This window comes from Camelus dromedarius, chromosome 14 (assembly GCF_036321535.1).
Source record: "Camelus dromedarius isolate mCamDro1 chromosome 14, mCamDro1.pat, whole genome shotgun sequence".
NCBI lineage: Eukaryota > Metazoa > Chordata > Mammalia > Artiodactyla > Camelidae > Camelus > Camelus dromedarius.
In genome coordinates, this window is record NC_087449.1 from 32,385,641 (window position 1) to 32,405,845 (window position 20,205).

Below are 20,205 nucleotides of genomic sequence, written 5' to 3' on the forward strand. Positions count from 1 at the left end.
TCCGGAAGGAGGAACAAGGACACCCGCATGGTCCTTCTCTTCCAGGAAGCCCCCTCTGGCTGTTGGGCCCCAGTGGCCTCTCCTGTCTTTGACTTAAACCATTATCTCTGCTGTGCTGCTTGTTGGACTCCTTTGTTGGAATTCAACTTGCCATGTTTTCCTATCCTGTAGACAGGTTGGGACTGGGACGTGTACTGAACTTCCTGCATCATGCATTTATTAACTTATTCAATAAAAACTCTGTTGGACTCTATGCCAGGTGCCATGTTAACCCTGAGCAGACAAAAACCCAAGAGCTTCTTCCTGTTCTCAAGCTTTATAATGAATGTTAAGTGGATAATAACACTACAGGATAGTGAAGGCTGAAGAATCCTAGAGGGAGCCAACAAATGCCCTGAATTTGAGCTGGGCACTGGAGGATGAATGTTTGCCCGGAGACTACAGGGAGCAGGCATTAGGCAGAGGGAACAGCTTGTGCAACAGCACGGGGCCTTTCGAGAGTGTGCTTCATCTGGGGAACGGCAAGCCTAGAGGTGGGGAGGGGAGTGATGGGCCAGGTGTGGGCTTTGAGCACCAGCAGCAGAAAGGGTGGACATGATCAGGGCCTCAGCTTAGCCAGGTCATTGGAGCCAGAGGGATCTGGCTAGTAGGGGACCAGATGGGAAGCTGGGAGGCCAGGCCAGGGTAATTGTCCAGGCTGAGGTGATGAGGAGAAGGATGAAAGGGAGAGAACAGTGAGGATGGGGAGGACGCGGGTGAAGATGGATGACTCACATGAACTACCCTAAAACTTAGTGGTTTAAATCACCAGACATTTCACTATGCCTCACAGTTTTGTGGGGTGGGGGTTTGGGGCAGGGCTTTTCTAGGTGATCCTTCTGCTCCACCTGACATCAGACTGGGCTCACTTCAGTGGTATTCAGTTGGCAGCTGGTCTGATTAGAGCATCCAGAAGAGACTGATCATATGCTGGCACATGGCTGAGTGTGGCTAGGAGGCTGGGCTCAGCTAGGCTCTTGTGTCTCTCCATGCAGTCTCCATGGGGTGCCTCCAGCAGGGGAGGTCAGACCTCTTCTATGGCGGTTTAGGGCTCCAGGAGATCATGAGGGAAGCCGCCAGTCCTTAGAAAGTCAGGCCCACAAACAGACCCAGCATCACTTCCATGCTCCATTTGTCAGGGCAAGCACGAGCCAGCCCAGATTCAGAGAGGGGACACAGCCCCACCCCTCAGTGGGAGGACTGTCGGAGAGTTTTGCTGTCTTTAATCCACATGCAACCTCCCTCCCCCGTCTCCCTCGGAGAGAGAGATTTGAGCTCCTCTGAGGACTGGGAGGTGGAATCCTACAGATGCTGGGTGTCAGCCACTTGACAAAGAAACTTAAATCTGTAGCACAGATTTGAACCTCTGACCTATTAACATACACCTCAACTACTGAACCATCGTACACACTTGAGCCTGGAGCTTACTAGCATATATCAAGATTATTAAGAGTTTAAAGCACACCTGTTTGCTTCAGTGCCTGAGCACACCACCCGTGCTCCAGGCCCAGCACATGCCCCGAGACCCCCCAGTGCTGGAGCCCAGGGCTGGCCAACAGCTTTCCACTTACTCCAGCTTTGCTCACTTGCTTGTGCTGCCCGGAGAACTGTGTTGAGCAGGATTCTGAGCTGAGCAGGAAAGAGATGATGTGATCTATTAGTGATGCCTGTTTTGTCCAAGGCATGGGGAGAAACAGTATTACTCTCTCTCAGCTCACTGATTCCATTGTCCTCTCTCCCCTTAGCACCTCCAGGACCACTGCCAGTGTAAGGATCCCTCTAGTCTGGCCACGTGTACCCAGAGGGTCAGCAGATTTGCAAATACTCGTCCCTTTGGAAGCCTGTCAACACACCTCTGTCCCCAACCCATTGCCACAAGCTGGACCTCCAACGCAATGACCCGTGCCTGGGTTTCGGATGCACCAGCACGCCCAGACAGCCGGTACCCGAAGCCCAGCCTGACGGGTGCTAACACCAGCCTTTATCAGCCTCACACCACATTCCTTAACTTCACCATCTCCCTCCAGCCCCCTCCGACCCCGTTCTCAACCACGGAAGGTTTAATTGTTGCAAATGGAATCCGTGTTCTACAGAAGTCCAATAAATCTGCAGTCTGTCGTCTTGGTAATCAATCACAGATTGCAAATCGCACGAGGAGAAGTCTATAAGATATGTTCTTCATGTCTAGTATGTTGGGTTATTTTCATGTCTTGTGGTTTGAATTTGGCCACTGTCATTTTAGAGGAATTTCCTGCCATCTGCGTTCAATTGAATTTTCTCACAGATTTGTGCTTGCTTGTAAATACTAGGGGCTGGCAGAAAGGGGAGCTTTGTTCTTGGTGACATTTCAGAAATCTGTTAATGCAGCCTCACCGGCTGATCCACAGCTTGGCCGGGAGGGAGATGTGAGGTGAAGGGAAGGTGCGGATTCCCAAATGGCAGCGATGCGTCTCTGGCTCAGGCCAGGCTCAGCTCTGGGGGGTGGGGCTGCCAGGTTAGGGTCTCTGCCTGCTCCGGCCTTTGCTGCCTACACCCAGGCTCCGTAGTCCTCGGTGCTTCTGCTCATTGTGAGGGGTGTGTGCATTTGCCCAGTGAATCCTTCCTCTTCTGCTGGGGATAGGGACATTCAAGCTGAGAGCCAACCTTGGCCCCCCCAGCAGCTAGACCTTGTGGTGTTTTCTGGCTGCACTCCTTTTGATGGGGACAGGGCACTACAAGCCAGGGCACTAGGCATCCAGGCGTCCCATTGTGGGCCCTGCTCTGCTGTAACTTTCTGTGTGACCTTAGACCAATCACTTTACCCTTCGGAGCCTCAGTCTCTCCCATTGTAAATGGAATATTGATCTCCACCTCAGTGGTTGTTGCAGGGATTAAGTGACGTATGGCTCACGGTCAGGCCTCAACAATGGTGGGTCTTTATTCCAGCAACAGTTTATTGCCATTTGGTGTGTGCCGGGCCCTCTGCAAGGCATTGGAAATAAAGGGATGACTAAACACATGATCCTTGTCCTTGGGGACCTGACGGTGTGGACCAGTGACCGCTAAGGTGGGGCACCATCTATGGGGTAGGGGAGAAATATTAGAATGTGATTTATATTTATGACATTTTTGGTGAAATGATGATGATCCTGTGTGTCAGGCACTGCTCTGAGCACTGCATGTGTTTTTAACTCATGTGGTCTTCACAGCCACCATATGAGGTGGGGCTCATTATCTCCCATTTTATGGATAGGAAGCTGAGGTGCAGAGAGGTTACTTGGGTAACTTACCCAAGGCTGCATACCTAGCACACGGTAGGGTGCTTTTGATAATATGTATGTGAATAGTAGTTTTTGTCTATGATTTAGAAATGAATGAATACATTTTATCCTGATAGGGATACATGATTTAAAAAAAAAGTTTGACAACTACTGGCCTAGAGCACTGATTGTCATACTTTAGTGTGCAGGAGAAACTTCCAACGAGGAGGCCAAAATGCAGATTCCTGCCCCACCTGGGCCAGGGTGGCGGGTAGAGGAGGTTTTTAGGCAGGGGGCAGGTGAGGAAGGAAGGAAATTCCAGGGTGACTGTTGGGGAAGTGCAGGTTAGCTGTTTTCAGCCTCAGTGTCCTCATCTGAAAAATGAGGACAGGCCCCCTGCCCGCCAGCCTGCAGGGAGTGTGGGTGTCAAAGGGACCACACGCTAGGTGCCCCTCACCTGCTCAAGGACGCGGCCCCAGCAGTCCCCCTGCTCCTGCAGCGTCAGCTCTTCCTTTCTGCTGAGTCATTCCCACCCCCACATAAGCAAGCTGTTATTTCTGCCGTCTTACAGAGCAAAACAAGCCTCTCGACCCACTTCCCTCTTCAGATACCACCGTGATTCTTTCCTTTAGAGCAAAGTTCCTTACAAGAGTCAGCTGTGCTTTTTGACCTGTTTCTCTTCTGTTCTCCCTGGGCCTGAGCTCGGCTGTCATGTCCACAAGTGAGCTGAAGCTGCTCCCATAGAGGTCCCAGCGGCCTCAGTGTTGCCCAGGCCACCGTCATCTCTCAGTCCCTCTGCCATCAGCAGCATGTACTAGTGCCCACTGCCCTCCTCTCCTGATCTCCCACCCCTCTGCTTCTTCTGGCCCCTTCCCTGGGTCCAACTCATCTCTCTGACCTTTTTCTCTTTCTCCGTGATCTCATCCAGGCTGTGGCTTTGAAGAACATCCATGTGTTGATGACTCCCGAATGCGTATGCCCAGCCCAGCCCTTCACCTGGAGCTCAGACGTCTACCTCTAGCCGCCTTTCCTGCATCTCTACATGGTTGCCAGGCAGCTCCCCAGATTTATTGTGATCAAAACCAAGCTGGGGATACTCTAGCCCCCCAAAAAGGCTCCTCTCACAGTGATGGCACCTCCAGCATCACCCTCCTCTGTGCTCTGATTACCTGTGTTGCTTGTGGTCCGTATCCTCCACTAGAATGTCTGTTCTACGTGGGCAGAGGCTTTTGTCCACCTTGCTCCCATTCTGTCTAGGTTCAGGACCCAGAACTGTGCCTGGCACAGAGCAGTCCTTAGTAAGTATCTTGTCGAGTGGATGGATAGGTGTCAGAACCTTGGAAATTGTGAAGTTCTGGCCCATGTGTGCAGGTGACCAGCGTTGTCTTGACTGTTGTGCTGAGGGCTCCTGCATCTCTTGGTCTCAGCCGCAAGCCAGGTGGGATTTGGTGATGTCCTTCACAGAAAGATCCCCCTGCTTCTGGTCAGGGTGGCAGTACTTTGGCTGGGAGCCCCTTAGTGAAAACTAAGCCCAATGGTCTCATTAGGACTTGATCCAGGTGGGGACCTTTGCTTTAGGTATTCTCTGTCCTCCTCGCCTGCTGCTGGTAGCCAGGAGGGCTGGGCCAAGGGAGAGCCAGGGGTGGGAGGTGGTGGGATGCACTGATAGGGTGGGGCATGGCAGGGACGCCGGTGTCCCCCTGCTTGTGACCCAGGGCTTCAAGTCATGCCCCCTTTCAACAGGGATGTCTGCCTCACCCTTATCCTCTCTCACTGCTTACAAGCAGTGTCTCCCTGGATAAAACATCTGCAGACACACCTGTGCCGGCTGGAAGCTGGGGTTTCACAGGGGAATTGGGAAGACAGATGGGCAGTGGGGCAGAGGGAAGGTGAGAAGAAAAGAGAAGAGAAGAGAGAGAGAGAGAAGCCAAAAAGAGAGGCAGACACCGAAAAAAATGGAGAAAGGTACCCACTTACTGAGAAAAGCAGAATGGGACAGAAAAAGCCAGAGACAGAAAGAACAGAGAGATGTCCAGAGAGAGACAAATAGGGACACAGTGGGAGGCAGACACGTGGGCAGGGTCTTCAGGCCATGATGCACGCCGTCTACAGGCCTTTCCATGGGGTGACCGGAAGAATGTGGGTCTCGGTGTGGGTTTTGGGGGACAGGGCACAGCAAACTGCCTCCATGGGAGTAGGAGGGACCAAAAACTAGAGGTTTGAGTCCTGCTCATTCCTTCGTTCATTTCTTTGTCCTCAGCCATATGTCCATCCTTCCATCTGTCCATCAGTCCAATGTTTACTAAGCTCCCATTCGAGGCAGGACCGTGTCCACAGCCGCCTTTTCTTCCTCTCCCCTCTTCTAGCCTTGGCGATGTTCAGAACCCATGCTCACCTCCAGGCTGACCTCCAGCCTGGACTCATCCACCTGGCCACAGAGCCTTGCCCACAGTAGGTGCACAGTCAGAATCTCTTGGGAGATGGAGACAGACAGCTGAAAAGAGAGGCAGTGAGCCCCGCGTGTGTCCAGCACTCCTCGTTCCCTTCTGTTAGGTCACTGATCCTCTTGGCAGCCCTGGGAGATAGGATTGCTGCCTCACTTACAAGTGAGGATGTGGAGGTGGAGGATGTGGAGGATGTGGGCTCGATGATGCCCCCTCCTTCTTTTTGGAGACCTTAGCTGGTCCTCATGTCTCCTCGGACTCGTCCCAGAATCTGGGCCCCTCTGCAACACCTCAGTTTTAAGAGAGGCAACATGGGAGGTGTGTATTTCACAAGAATCAGTGCTTCCACCCAGGATGCCCTCCCTCCTGAACCGCAGGACGCCTGTGGAAGATGTCTTTGAGGGGCTCATTGAAAACCTTCAGTGAGTTTTGGTCTGTTCCCAGCCTGGCACTGAGGACTCAGAGATGAGTCAGACACTGTCCTTGCTGTCTGGTGGCTGATGGTCACAGGGCCTGGGGGACATGCACATGTAAACCACCCACCCCAGGTGGGTTTTGGGCTCCCAGAGGGTCCTTGGTAGTGTCATCCTGGCTTGTCATCCTGCCACCCCCTTTCCTGGCCAGCACTGGTCCGAGTGGCCAGCAGCTGAGGACAGCCCCTCAGGAATGGCACATGTGGGACTCACTCCTGGGCCTCCGATCCCAGCCTCCCTGCCCCTGAGCTCCCACAGCACGCCACGCCTCCTGCTTCAATGACCTGGCTCTCCACCGGGAGCAGCGACCAATTCTAGTCTTTGCATCCTCTGCACAGAGTTGGCTCAGAAGGCGTGAGATGGCCCCACATCAGAAGACCCCCAGTGGCATTCCAAGTGTGTGCTGGATTCTTTTTGAACAAGGACAAGGACCTGTCAGGTTCATAAAACAGCCCGGTTTTACAGGTGAAGACACTGAGACCATGGAGCTAGGGTGTGGCACAGTTGAGATTTAATCTGTGTCTGTCTGACTTCCGGTCCTGCAGTCTTCCCCAGTCACCAGCTGTCCTGCAGTGGGTGCACCGTCAACACTTGCTGACCGCGTGTCCCTGGAGAGGCCTTGGGGACTTGTGTTTGTCTCATCCACCCCTTAGTACTCCGGGATAGCCCGGGACCTCGTGTGCCCCACACAGTCACAGAGGGTTGAACAAAGAGAGACCAGCACTCTGTCCACCAGCCCCGTGGCACCCACGAGGCCGCTGCCCCACCCAGACCACCCGAAGACAGCGTCACGGGGACATGGGTCTTGGTTCTGGGTGGATCTGCCTACTCTGGGTTATGTGTTTCAGAATAGCAACAACACCACTGGGAAAGTGTTCTTGGAAATTATGTGGTTAATTTTGTGTTTTTGTTTAGGCAGGGCTAGGAGCAGGAGCCCTTATTAGTATCAGTTTGGAAAAAATACTGAGGCATTCACGGCCAACTGCTTAATAGTTTTCATTGAATTAATTTTAAAATGAGAACCTTGTTTCCCTTGTTTAATAGTAGAAAACGACTTCCACATTCTGCCCAGTAACAGCCTGGGTTATGGGCTCTCCACAAACAATATGCACATTAAAGGCCTCGCTCTGCCCATATGTGGAATGAATAATTTTGTGCAAACTATTTATTATAAGCACACGATGCACTTAAACTTTTTTCTTTTTTTTAATTTTTATTTTTTACTGTCGTGGTGACAGATCCATCCCAGGACTGGACTGTTAAAAAAGACTCTGGGTCTTTCACGCTGTGAAAAAATGGACTAACATTTGAGAAACGCCATAGGGCTGAAAGGAAATTGTTACCTTATTTGGCCCAACATGCAGGGCTTGCTGGGCCAGTGTGCGATGCTGGGGAAAGGGTGGCCAGGGGGTTTGAGTGGAGGCCGCACTCTTTAAGCCAGTGCCAGCCAAAAAAAACCATAAGCATGGGGAGAGGATGCTGGTGGATGGACCAGGGGAGACAAACGTTGAGGGTCAGGTCCTGCTTTACCTATTTGTTTGTTCATCCATCTCTTTTTTCCAGTTTTACTGAGATACAGCTGCCATATAACATTGTGTAAGTTTAAGGTGTACAACATGATGATTTGATACAGGTATATATTGCAAAATGATCACCACAATAAGTTTAGTTAACGTCATCACCTCCCATAGTTACAGATTCTTTTTCTTGTGGTAAGAACTTTTAAGATCTACTCTCTTAGCAACTTTCAAATATATAATACAGTATCAACTGTAGTCACCATGCTGTACATTACATCCCCAGGACTTAATTATTTTAAGAGAACATCTGTCTGTTCATTCAGTCATTGTTTATTGGACATCTGCCTTGTTCTAGATGCTGAATACAAATCAAAAAAATATTCGTTTTATCCTAGCTTTAACAGAGCATGACACCACTTATTTGTCTCATGATCCCATGAAATAGGTGGTGTGTTCTGATTCCAGTAATCTCTTCCTGGAGTGTGGTCCTTTTATGTATTTATATGTTTTTAATCTTAAATGCATAGAATTGGATTAAGTGCCATAGTTAGTTTGTGTCACTGTCATCTTCGGTGCATTCATGTGGCCACTTCTCTCCCTCCCCCTCCCTCTCCTCCTCCTCTACCCTCCCCCCTCATTTGACCACTAATAAGAAAATACCTTTACTTCTGTGCTCTCCCCTTTCTGGTTTCCCTTCAGACTGGAGGTCATCACTTTACTGAATTTTGTTCCTGCAGTTCTATTTTAATTTTGTTTATATTGAAGTAAATCTTCTCTATAGAAAAGTGCACAAATCATGTGTACAGTTTGATGACTATCAGTCACAATAAGGACATAACTGGGAGATCAGTAATTACATAGATCAGGAAATAGAATATCACTGTCACCCCGGAGAGCCCACTCACACCTCCTCCCAGCACCTCCTGCCCCGGGTGACCACAGGCTGCCTCCCAGCACTGCAGCCTGGTTTTTTTTTGCTTGGTTGGGAACTTTATGTAGCTGGGGTCATAGCATACATAGGCTCCTGTGTCTGGCTTCTTTGTCCCAACAACACATTTCTGAAATCTGCTCATGTTGTTGTGTAGCTCTGGTTTATTGATTTTCACTGATGTGCAGTATTAGAGGTTATTGATCTCTTCCAGTGCCGGTGAAAATTTGGATTGTTTCTGGTTTGTGACTAACATTACTATGGATACAGGTGTACCTGTGTTATGATGCATCTGCATTTGCTCTTCTGTTGTGTGTGTTCCTGGAATGGAATTGCTGAGCTGTAGGGTTCAGTTGTGTTCACTCTTAGTACGTGATGCTGTAGGGTTTTCCAAAGTGACCGCACCATTTTAACTCTACCGCCAGCAAAGAGAGTTCCCAGTGCTTATCACCCTGGCTAACACTTAGTGTTGCCTGTCTTTTCAATTTTAGCCATTCTGATGGGTGTGGTGGTATCTTACTGTGGCTTTGATTTGCATTTTCCTTATGACAAATTATATTAAGCACTATTTCATATGTTTTTTTAAATTTATTTATTCATTTTTTTAATTGAAGTATCTTTGATTTACCATGTTGTGTTAGTTTCTGGTGTACAGCAAAGTGTTTCAGTTATATATATATATATGTGTGTGTGTGTGTGTATTATTTTTTAGATTATTTTTCATTGTAGGTTACTACAAGATATTAAATATGATTCCCTGTGCTCTACAGTAGGACTTTGCTGTTTATCTATTTTATATATAGTAGTGTGTATTCGTTAATCCCAAACTCCTAATTTATCCCAACCCATCCTTTACCCTTTGGTAACCGTAAGTTTGTTTTCTGTGTCTGTGAGTCTGTTCCTGTTTTGTAAATAAGTTCATTTCTTTCCTTTTTTTTAGATTCCGTCCATGTGATATCATATACTATTTGTCCTTCTCTGTCTGACTTACTTCACTTAGTATGATCATCTCTAAGATAATCTAAAACATTTGTGTTTTTTATCTTTTAAGAAGTGTCATAGTCCTGGTACTTCATATGTTTTTTTGACCATTGACTATTCTCTTTTGTGAAGCCTATTCATGTCCTTAAAATTTATTTTGCTTTTTAAATTTAGTATAACTATTATTATTTTAAGCTTTTTTTAGGGGGAAGGTAATTAGGTTTACTCTTTTTTTATTTTTAATTTTTTAACGGAGGTACTGGGGATTGAACCCAGGACCTCATGCATGCTAACCGTGTGCTCTGCCCCTCAGCTATACCTTCCTGCTGTCCTTAAAACATTTTGAGGGGAAGATTATTTGCTGTTTTATGTGTAGAAGATCTTTATTCTGGATCTAAGCCCTCTATTAGTCAGGTGGGCTACAAATGTTTTTCCCAATCTGCTTGTCCTTTTTGTCTCTTCGTGGTACCTTTCTTTCTTTTTTTTTGTTTGTTTATTGTAAGAGTTTCTTTTTTTAAGATTTACTTGTTTATGATTATTTTTTTATTTTGGTGGGGGAGGTAATTGGATTTTTATTTACGTACTTATTTTTAACAGAGATACTGGAGATTGAACCCAGGACCTTGTGCTTGCTAGTAGGCACGTGCTCTACCACTGAGCTATACCCTCCCCTCATGGTGCCTTTCAATGAATAGAGGCTCTTCATTTTAAAACAGTCTAATTTAGCAATGGGTTTTTTTTTTTTTAAGGATTTTTAAAAATTGAAATATAGTCAGTTACAATGTGTCAGTTTCTGGTGTGCATCACAATGTCCCAGTTATGCATACACATAATATTTGTTTTCATATTCTTTTTCCTTAAAGGTTATTACAAGATATTGAATGTAGTTCCCTGTGCTATACAGAAGAAACTTTTTTAAAAATCTATTTTTATATATAGTGGCCAACATTGTAAATCTCAAACTCCCAAATTTATCCCTTCCCACCCCCTTTCCCTGGTAACCATAAGATTGTTTACTATGTCTGCGAGTCTGTTTCTATTTTGTAGATGAGTTCATAGGGTACTTTTTTTCTTTTCTTTTTTTTTTAGATTCCACATATGAGTGATATCATATGGTATTTTTCTTTCTCTTTCTGGCTTACTTCACTTGGAATGATGATCTCTAAGTCCATCCATGTTGCTGCAAATGGCATTATTTTATTCTTTTTTATGGATGAGTAGTATTCCATCGTATAAATATACCACATCTTCTTTATCCAGTCATCTGTCAGTGGACATTTAGGTTGTTTCCATGTCTTGGCTATTGTATGTAGTGCTGCTATGAACATTGGGCTGCACATATCTTCATATTCTTATTCATTTCAATCATTATTATTATGGTTAGTGCTTATTAAGTCCTAGTTAAGAAATCTTTGCCTACCTCAAATTGTGAAAATAACCTCCTATATTTTCTTCTTGAAGATTAGCTGCTTTACACCTTGTCTTTAGAGCTATAATCCATCTGGATTTTATTTTTGTGTATAGCGTGTGGTAGCGGTCAAGTTACATTTTTTAAGTATAGAAATCCGATTGAGTCAGCAGCTTTTATCAAATGCCCTGTCCTTTCTCCACTCTCCTTTGCTGCACATCAGTTCTGCAAGTGGGTCTGTTTCTGCATTGTCTCTTTTCCATTGGTCTGTTTGTTAATCTTTGTGCCAATCACAGTCTCAATTGCTACAGTTTTACAGTGAAGCTTGATATCTAGTCGTGGAAGGTCCTCCACTTTGTTCTTCAAGATTACCCTGGCTGTTCTTGACTGGACTTTAAAATAAATTTTAAAATCAGCTTGGTGATTTCCACACACAAAAAGAACCTGCTGGGAGTTTGATTTAGATTGCATTGACTCTCTAGATAAATTGGGGAAGATAAATTTAGAATTTCCAAATTTATGTTTGGGATCTTTTGATGCATGAGTGTGATATTTCCTCTTAAGCCTTAATTTCTCTCAATGATGTTTTGTAGTTTTCTGTGTGGAGGTCTTGCACATATTATGTTAGTTTTTTTCCATAGCTGTTTGATGTTTTTGATGTTATTGTAAATACTATCTAAAAAATTTCCTTTCCTGCTTATTGCAGATAGACACACAATTGATTTTTGAGTATTCACCCTGTGTGTACTGATCTTGTCAAGTTCACTTATGAATGTTGATCATTTGTTTCTAGATTCTTTTTGTCCTCTGTGAATAGCACTTTTATTTCTTTATTTTAATTCTTACATATTTTATTTCCTTCATCCCTGCCTGAAGCAATTTTGTTTATTCTTCTTCTTTAACAGAGTTTTATCCAAAAAAAGTTCTTATCACATACATATGTGTGCCTAAATAATATATTATTTAGTTTTAGTTGAATTCAAACTTTATTCTATATTCTGAGAGTCACTTTTTAAATCAGCATCATGTCATTGCAGGTGCCTCTAGTCAATTCATTTTCACTGCTGTGTAATGTTCCATTGAATGAATATACCACGGTTATTAACCACTCCAGTTGGTCCGTATTCAGGTTGTTTCCAGTATTTGGATTGTTTTCCAGTCTTGACTTGAGTTTCCTTGTGGTCCCAGCTTCCTAACTCATGAAGAAGGCCTTGGGTCATCTAACTCCTACCTCCTGTTTCAGCCTTCTCTTAATAGGTGTCCATCCAGAGTGAAGCACTCACCTCTGGGCCTTTACACTTGCTGTTCCCTGCATGAAATACTCTTTACCTCTCCCTCAGCCTGCTTGTTCACTGCTGCATTCCTCAGGACCAAGCACCGGGTCAGGCAAGACCTGGCAGGTAATTAAAACTTGGATTGAATAGGAACTGGAAGGCTCAAATAGACTTGGGTTCTAATCCCAGCTCTGCCATCTCCTAAATTCTATGATTCTGGGAAAGTTGCTTAGCTACTCTGAGCTTCAGTTTTTCCTCTTGAGTAAAGCAGAAATGAGGACACTTAGCTTGTGTGGTTACCATGAGATAACTTTATGAAACAACTTGCCACGGAATGGTACAGCCCTTCTGCTCTGGCCTCTGCCTCCGGGCCATTGGTTAATGGGGGGTCTTGCTGTTGGACAGAGGGGTCCTCACCATCTCCTGTTGCCCTGGCTGGGCACTCTGCTCACTGAGGGTGGACAAGGGAGCAGGCAAGAGGAATCACTCACTCATTCAGCAAGCATTTCTTGGGCTCCTGCTATGTGTTAGCAACTGTCCTAGACACTGGGCATCAATCAGTGAGTAAAATAGAAAAAAAGTCTCTGTCTCCCAGCAGCCCATTTTCCAATGGATGGAGATAGACAGTAATAAAGGAAACTACGCAGTATGTCATTTGGTAACAAGTGCAACAGAGAAAAAATGAACAGGGAAGAGAGAGGTGTTGGAGAGGGGTACTTGGCACACCCCTCTTAGATAGCATGTCCAGGAAAGGCCTCAGTGTTCATGTGACATTTGAGTAAAGATCCAAATTGTGGGAATAAACCATAAAGCTATCTGGGGAAGAGTGTTCCAGGGAGAGTGCACAGTGAGTGCAAAGGCCTTGAGGCCAGAGTGCATTTGGCACATGTGAGGAGTAGCCGGAGGCAGGTGTGGCTGGAGTGCTTGTTTGTTTGTCTGGTCAGTCAGTCATTTCACAGACATTTACTGAGCCGCTGTATGCTCCAAGCCTTGCCTGGGCACTGAGGAGATGATGGTGACCAATTAAGGTCAGGTGCTGCCCTCACGGATCTCATATTTTTGTGGAGGAGACAAACAATAAACTGACAAACAAGCGAGACAGTCTGCCCTCAACACAGCAGCCTGAGTGATCCTGTCTGAGTCAGCTCTGTCTCTTCTCTGCTATTGACACATGCTGTTATGAAGTGACTCCCCATTTCACTCAGAGCAGGAGCCTGAGTCCTCACGGTGGCCTGCAGTGTGACCCTGGGCCCGGGACCCCTCTGACCACAACATCGTTTACTTCTCTCCTTACATCTTCACTCCAGCCAACCACACTCCCTCCTCAGGGCCTCTGCACTGTCTGTTCCCTTGGCGTGGCACGCCCTTCTGCCAGGTAACTGCTGGGTCAACTCCTCCCTTTCTCCATTGTGTCCACCTCAACACCCTGTTTAAAATGCCCTCTCATCCCACACAGTCATGCCTGATCTTACTACTTTGCTCAATTTTTTTTTTTCCAAATAACTTCACATTCTAACAGCCTATATACCTTTAGTGTGTTTATCTTGTTTATTATTTATAATGTGCCTTCTGGTATGTAAGCTCCCGGAGGGTAGGGCTGTTTGTTTGGTTCACCATCATTTCCCAAACATACACAGCAGCTTTTGGTACATCATGGGTACTCAGTAAATATTTGTTGAAGAAAAGAAAAAGGATATTGTGCCTGAGGGTGACATATGGTGATTTATAAAAAAGGCAGGGTGAGAGGCTGGGGACTGAGAGGGTAGGGGTGCTGTTTCAGGTGCACAGGGCCAGACTCTGGGGCGGTGGCCTCTGAGCGTAGGCCTCAGTAGAGTGAGGGGGGCGGCCCAGCGCTCTGCAGGGAAGGGTGTCCAGGCAGCCTGACTGCAGTGGGAGCTAGTGATTGGGCTGGGGTGGGACAGAAACAGAGACAAGTCAGCTGAATAAATGGTGTCTTCTAGGCACATCTTCCAATATATTGAGTTGACCCTAAGATGAATCCTTGCCCCCTCCTCCACTTTGCCCCTTTGCAAAACAAGTTGGCCTAGAGCATTCTCTATCAGGGAAAGAACACTGGGCTTGACACTGGGGGTCCAGGGCTGGGCCCCAGCTCATGGAATTACAGGCAGGTTAAGGCCCCTCTCAGGCGTCATTTCCTTCCTCTCTAATGTGGAGGTAGCACCATGTCCCTCCTGGCTTGCTGGAGGGATGAATTTGGACAGCGGCTTTGGAAGGGCCTCGTTTCCACTTGTCAGCATCTGCCAGCTGAGGGTGGTGGGAGAAGACCCCCGGGAGCAGAAAGAAGGGGCTCACGCTGGTCTACACCCTTCTCCAACATTACCCCATAGTGCTCGTGGCAGCCTTTGGTAGGTGCCGTCTTGACACAGTCCCTTCATGTTAGAAATGTGCGAAGTGTCCAAGCCACAAGGCTGGTAAGAATCGAACCCACAGCTGCCGTGTTATGCCGCGCCCTTGAAGGTCAGTGGTAGATCTGGCTAACCTCCTCCGTCCCTGTCGCCATTGTACAGATGGGGAGACTGAGGCCCAGACCAGGGTGTGGCTTGTAAAGCCACACCCCTGTGCATGGCAAAGTCTGTACTAGAACCCAGGTTTCTGGGCCCCCAGCTGGGCCCCATCCATTGCCCTTGGTTCAAGTGACTTGACCTACAGGGTTATGGGGAGGGCAGGAGCCTCTGGGAGCCCCCTTCTCCTCCCCAGTCATAATGGGCAGTTTCCTGTTGCTCTGAAGGTTTGTTCTCAAGGCTTGCTGGGGCAAAGGTAAAACTTTACAGAGCTTCTGAAAAGAAGAAACCTGAGTGTAAATCAGGTTTATGATCTGGATAATAAAGTGTCTTTTCCAACTGATACTTTATTCCTCAGTCCTCTTGATTCCTTCCATATGAAGCTCTCTGCTCTTGGGTCCTGGCAGCCCTTGGTGGTTTCATTTGTTCAGTCACTAGGAGCTGGGTCTTGTCAGTCTGAGACGACAGGATTCAGGGGACTCAGACCACAGTCTGTGGGTCTCAGTGTGTCCTGCCCCTTGGCTGTGGGATAGCAAGTGAACACAGTTCTTCAGCATACATTCTCTGAGCACCTACTGGGCTCCAGGTCTTTGCTGGACACTAGGGACAGAGAGCTTCTAGGTCAGGACAGGCCACAAACATGCAAACTGACTATTACAGCATGGGTTGAGGAGCAAGTATAGGGAGCTGGGGGGCCAGGCAGCACCCAAGGCAGCCTGGCAGCAGATCGCAGAGGGCTTCCCAGAAGAGATGATGTCTAATCTGAGACAAGAAAGGTGAGTTGGAGTTATAGCTGCAGAGGGAAGGCAGAGGGAATGGCATGCGCAAAGATAAGAGAAAAGATGGAGCTTAGCTCATGTGAGGCTGGAGAGACAAGTTTTATAGCAAGGGGAGGGAATGCTTTACTGAGTGGGATGCTCAGAAGGCTTCCTGGAGGAGGTGGCATTTAAGCTGGGTGTTACAGGATGGATGGGACTTCATTGGCACATAGATAATCTTTGCAAAGGGCTGGAAATGTGAAAAGGTGTGGTGTATGTGGATAGCGGTGAGAAGTCCCAGTTCCAGTGGAGTACTGCAAAGGCAGGGTTTGGAGAAGTTGGCCGGGTCTGGTGGTAGACGGCCTCATGTGCCATGAAGCAACCTGAAGCTCCCCAGCAGTGTGCTGGCAGGTTGGAGCAGAGGACCCCGGCTCCTCCTGTCTGCAGTGTCTGGAACAATCTAAACTGAGCTGCTCTGCCACTCGTCCCCCCTATCAAAGCCAGGTGGCTCCCCTAATCGCAGATTGCTTAGCTGCTGATGTTTATAATTACAGCATCCCACCGTTAGAATCTTTGTTCATCAGATTTCATAAGCCTGATTTATTTGATAGACACTGATCCTTGCTCGTAATGGGGAACAGAAGCAGGGCGGCACACTGCCTGGGGAGTCATCAGGGTGGGTATGGCCTGGCCCGAGGGGCTCTGGGTCCGCTGGGCCCCTGAGGTCAGCAGGAGCAGGCCTGGGTGAGGCTATATGCCTGGCAGCACCTGAGGGTAGGGTGGACACTTGGTCAAGGAGAGCTTTAGACTCAGCCTAGGGTGGGAGGCACAGAAAGGACAGGCTCTGGGATGGGATTGCCCTAAGCGTGAGACTGAGGTGCTGTCTGTGACAGTTCCCAGCACAGAGCAAGTGCTCAGTACTTATTAACCTCCCCCTTTCCTTCCAGCACAGATAGGCAGGCTGACTGTTCTTTCCCAAGAGGCTGGAGGAGAGGTGGACATGTGTCAGGAGGACATGTTAGGAACATCACCCTCACTCCACCACTGAGGTTGCCTGTCCCCATTGCCCCCTCGTCATCACTGCCCCTCCCACTGTCCTTATCTGTTTAAAGCTCCATAATTCATGAAGTGCCTTCATACCCTCAGCTCATTTGATCTGTGTGACAACCCCTTAGGGCAGAGTTTGTCACTCGTATTTTTTCAGGTGAGGTGCCCAAGGCCCAGAGAGGGGAAGTATGTTTCACAAGGTCACATAGTTGGTGGGTGATGGAGTCAGGATTTGCACCCAGGGCCCTTCCTGGAGTGCTTGGGCTCCACTGCCGCTCTCTGCCTTCCTCATTCCGCAGACAACACGGCAGCTTCTACTGTGGGCACTGGGACATTCCTGCCCTAGAGGAGCTGGTGCGTGGGCATCAGCAGATGGGCAGAGCTGTTCCACACTGCAGAACAGGGCACCAGAGAGAGGACAGCAAGGACAGCACAGGAGCACAGGAGAAGGGTCAAGGAGCACATCCTGGAGGAGGCGAGCACTGGAGCAAACCTCCTAGTAAGAGAGTGAGTTCTCTGAGAGGGAGGGCTTTCCAGGCAGAGGGATTAGCATATGTGAAAGCTGGAAGCCAGCTTCTGCTGAAGGCTGTTGGCCCTTTTCATTCATGGAAGGAAAACTGACATTTCCAGGATGTTATGGTTTTGCTGCTCATAGATCCTTTGGAGATAATGGCTCAGGAAGGCAAGTTAGGCTCTTTGTCTAGATAGATGGGCTGAACCAGGGGAAAGGCAGCAGGGTTCATAGCCAGGTCTGGGTTGAGATCCTGCCAACTCTGTGATTGACTGTGTGTCAAGTCCTCCTGCCCCTCTGGACCTTTGTGTGAGACGTGAGTCAGAGAGTGTCACACCGGAGGGGTTTATGGTCTGAGCTGCCATCAGGTGAGGCCCCTGGATTTTCCCAGGGCTGGCGTGCTGGGATTCTGGGGCGTTTGGGTTTGGATTTCTCCAAGTGCAAGATGGGAGTAGGGGTATTTGTTTCTGAGCTGCCCCCCGCCAAAGAGCAGTTGGCCAAATGCTTCCAGGTCAGGCAAGGAGACAGGCAGGCAAATTAACAGGGCTTGAGTTGAGAGGCATTTCTGACTCTGTCGGGCAGAGGAGAATAGAGAACATGAACAGTTCCTCTGGCTGAGTGGGGGTGGGGGATGGCGCTGGGGATGTGTGTGATGGGGTGGGCGCCTACTGCCGGGACGGATTTCATTCTCAGAGCCCTGAGGATGTTGGATCTGGCAGTTTCCTTCTCCACTTAGAAAACCTACCCTCCAGGAGTCTTGTGCTTGAACCTGCTGTGGCTCCCTATTGCCTCTGATAAGCCATAAGCACCTTGAGAGGCAGGCATCAAAACGGCAGAATGACAGGCACTGGGGTCAGAGAGACATGGGTTTGAGTCCTGGCCTGATGACTTTCCATGGCTCACAGGGTCTGGCTCTGAGTGTTCATTTTGAGGGTCCCAGTGCCCCATTGTCTGTCCATCTGTTTGTCCAAAGCTCACACAGTCACAGCGACCCTCTGGAGCCAGGAGGCCTGGATGCCGCTGGTTGTCGAGTCCCAGCTGGGCCGCTGATTGTTCAGAAAAGCTGGGGGCTCTTTCAAAGGAAACTGCAGTCAATTAGTGGAGAGTGGAATTTGAAAGGCCCAAATCCCTTTTTTCCCCCAAATTTCAAATCTGGTTTTCGTCAGTGGCTTTGAAAACAAATACCGAAGGAACCCTTTTTTATTATTTTTTTCCTTCTCCCTTTTCCTTGCCCTCCTTTGCGTGTTCTTGTTTCCCAGGCTTTTATCTCTTTGTGGAGTCAGCTCTGGCAGCCCAGCCTGCCTGCCTGACTTGGCCCTGCCATGGTGGCTAAGCAGGTGGCCCCTGGGATGTCACAACCCCCACCCTCCTGGTCCTGGTGGTTGCTGGGGGAACCCAGTGTGACACTTTCACCTATGAGCTGCAGTCCCTCCTGAGCCCCTCTGGTTCATCTCCGTGTTCCCTGAGCCCAGCCCAAAGAATGGGTCAGTACAGGTGTCCTAAAGGAGAAGCGTAAGGGAGGTGATGGACAGAATGCTGTCAGGGCACAGAGAGGACTTCCCAGTGGGAGAGGCGCAGAGCTGGGTCTTCAGGGAGGTGTCCGGCCACCATACCTGCCTCATCCATCTGTTGAGATACTGACTTATTTCTGCCACTGAACACCTGCTCTGGGCCAGCCCCTCTGCTAGAGACCCCAGGTGAACAGACACAATGTTAGCCCTGGAAGAGCCCAGAGCCTAGTAGAGGAGAGCACGTAGCAGCTGTGTCAACCAGCAGGGAGCAGAGCTGAGATTGAGAGAGGCCAGGAGCAGCCAGAGCCAGAAGAAGCACCAGCCTAACTTCTAGTAGTCAGAAAAGGCTTCCTGGAGGAGGTGGCTGCTAAACTGAGTCCTGAAGGATGAGTAGGAGTTTGCCAAGGAAATGAGTGAGGAAAGATATTTTGGGCAGAAGGGGTCCAGAGAGCAGAGGCCTAGAGTTAGGAAAGAGCCAGGCTGCTCTGTGGGAGGTTGGGAGTAGCTGTACTGAGAGCAGGTAACAGTGAGAGATGGGCAGAGGCCAGACTGAGGATGGCCTCGAGGGCCAGGATGAGACCTGTGCTGCCTGCATCTTGTCATAATTCACCTGTGTTCGGCTGTCCCATTAACTCCCAAGGGCAGGGAGTCAATGTCTGATTCATCTCTGCAACTGTATGTCATCTAGTATAGTTTAATCTCTAGGACAACCCTATGGAGGTAGGTGTTATTCCCATTTTACAGATGGGGAAACTGAGGCTCAGAGATTATAAGGTCACAGTCCTGCTATGAATCTCAGCCAAGCCTAGACTCTGGGAGCTGCCTCAGCAGCATAGTTGTGTGTGTGTGTGTGTGTAGGGGAAGATAGTAGGGACAGCAGAGTGGCTCAGGGGACAGACTGCCTGGGTTTGAAATCCTGCCTTGACCTCTTTGATGATTTTAGGTCAGTTACTTAACTTTTCTGCCTGCTAACCTTCCTCCTCTGTGTAGTGGGCCCAGTGCTGGTACTCACCACCTCGTAGGGCTGTGGGGAGGAGACAGACAGACAGATAACCCAGGTAAGTGCTCAGCCTGCTGCCCACACATAGCAGGTGCTTGGTAAACTGCTGTGGTGGTTAGATCCCACACACAGCATCCGACAGGCAGGCTCAGGTAGAGGCCCCGCAGAAGGGCAGGGACCTGGGGACCGCAGAAATCCTGCCTTCAGATGAAAAGCTGAGACCACCAGAGGGGCAGGTCAGGATTTTAGCTAGAAATGGTGTGAAGGAACTGGCCTGTTTTTAAACCAGATGCATGGCCTTTTTATATTCCTTCTATTTGGTTACAACAAAAAGCAGTTGAATCATTAACTTGTTCTAGATGCAGGCTCAGATATTTCCCCCTCTTGCTGGGCATTGTTCATAAAGGGAGCTGGTGTTTGCCTGGCCGCCCGGGGAACCGGCTGATTGGTGCTGGGCAGGCACTGCTTCTCCGACATCTGGGTGTCACATCCCTGCTTCCTGGGACGGGGCCAGCACACAGGCATGCACTATGCTGTAGCTTCCTTTCCT

The 20,205-nt window shown here is 48.5% G+C and overlaps 1 protein-coding gene and 1 non-coding gene across 2 annotated transcripts in view; one reads left to right on the plus strand and one right to left on the minus strand.

The window, feature by feature from the left end:
- Positions 1-20,205, plus strand: part of GLIS1 (GLIS family zinc finger 1) — a 211,107-nt gene that overhangs the window by 74,173 nt on the left and 116,729 nt on the right. The gene's annotated exons all lie outside the window — the stretch shown is intronic.
- Positions 10,219-10,294, minus strand: TRNAS-ACU (transfer RNA serine (anticodon ACU)). The gene is given in 2 exon segments: positions 10,219-10,254; positions 10,258-10,294. It is a non-coding gene; the product is annotated as a tRNA-Ser (tRNA).